Source organism: Echinops telfairi, unplaced genomic scaffold (assembly GCF_000313985.2).
Source record: "Echinops telfairi isolate 266 unplaced genomic scaffold, ASM31398v2 ScPeMD7_18;HRSCAF=68, whole genome shotgun sequence".
NCBI classification, from domain to species: Eukaryota; Metazoa; Chordata; class Mammalia; order Afrosoricida; family Tenrecidae; genus Echinops; species Echinops telfairi.
This window is the reverse complement of record NW_022103915.1, coordinates 43,699,722-43,701,225: the sequence shown is the minus strand read 5'-3', so window position 1 is coordinate 43,701,225 and position 1,504 is coordinate 43,699,722. Positions and strand designations below refer to the sequence as shown.

At 34.2% G+C, this 1,504-nt stretch overlaps 1 non-coding gene across 1 annotated transcript; it reads right to left on the bottom strand.

The window, feature by feature from the left end:
* Window positions 1-409: 409 nt before the first annotated feature.
* LOC115868949 lies at window positions 410-569 on the bottom strand. The gene has a single exon (XR_004045902.1). It is a non-coding gene; the product is annotated as a U1 spliceosomal RNA (small nuclear RNA).
* Between the last annotated feature and the right edge of the window lie 935 nt (window positions 570-1,504).

Below are 1,504 nucleotides of genomic sequence, written 5' to 3'. Positions count from 1 at the left end.
AAATTTCTTTCCCATTTAATGTTTTTTGGTCCTTTGCTGAAGAGTACTTGCCTGTAGGTGGATGGATTTATTTCTGGGTTTCTACTCTGTTTCATTGGTCTATGTATCTATCATTGTATAAGTATGAGGCTGTTTTGACCATTTGGTTATGTAATAGGTTTTGAGGTTGTTGAGAAATCGCCTATTTTGTTCCTCTTTAGAAGTTTCATTGTTTAGGTGGGATCTCTTTCCTTACCATATAACATAGGTAATTACTTTCTCAATTTCTTTCAAGAATGGAATGAGTATCTGGATCAGAATTGTACTTAGAGATTGCTTTGGGTTGTAGTCACATTTTCACAATGTGAAGCCCTCCTATCCACGATGATGCATATTATGTAGGTCTCTTGTTTTCTTTAATTTTATTTTACAGGGGTGTGTGTGAGCAGAGTCCTCCACTGCCATGAATTATGTACTTGAGTTTCCCACATTTGGTGAAATCCCAGGAGTCACCATATCTGGAGTACAGTTGATAAGCCTTACCCTGAGAAAACTACCTTTGTGATCATGGTATCTCACCTCTTTCTTTTGTTTTCTTGTAATAGTATTTGCAGTTTGTTTAGAACAAGGCTTTTGTTTATCTGCTTAGGTTTTTCCTAAGTGTCTCATCTTCTGTGTGGCTATTGTAAATGGTATTGTTTCTTGATTTTTGTCAGAGCTTTCTTCATTAGTATCTAGGAATTGGATAGACTTTTGTGTACTAATCTTGGATCTGTATCATGTTGCCAAATATTTTGTTTCCAAGAAATTTACATCTAGGTTTTTTTCGTATTTTTTTTTTGATGGAGGGTTTCTACATGTAAAATCAAATTATCTGTAAATAGTGAGAGTTTCACTTTTTGCCTATTTTGCCCATTTGGATTTCACTGATTTTTATAGTTTAATTGTGCTTGTCTAATGGTTCTGGCTAAAGTTCCAGCACAATGTTGAAGAATGATGATAAGGAGAACCCTTATATGATTCCCATTCACAGGAGGAATACTTTCAGGGTTTCCACTTGGGGAGATTGGGTTTTCATATATGGTCTTTATTGTGCTAAGAAATTTCCCAGTAATTCTTATTTGGTTGAGTGATTTTATCAAGAAAGGTGTTGCCTATTGTCAAATGCCTTTTCTGCATCTATTGATACAATCATGTGGTTATTTTATTTATGTTGTGTTTATATGGTGGAATACATTTTTCTAATGTTGAGACATCCTTGCTTACCCTCTTGCTTGTGATGTATTAGATATGTACATTATATATATGTATGTATATGCATATATATCATTTATATAGTTGGATTCTATTGGCCAGACTTTTTTGAGAAGTCTGTCTTTGTGTTCATAAGGCATATTGATCTGAAGTTTTCAATCTTTGTTATGTCTGTGCCTGGGTTTAGTATCAGGGCTATGTTCGCTTCATACAATGAGTTCTGCAGTTTGCTCTCTTTTTGAATATTATGAAATAATTTGTGTAGAGCTGG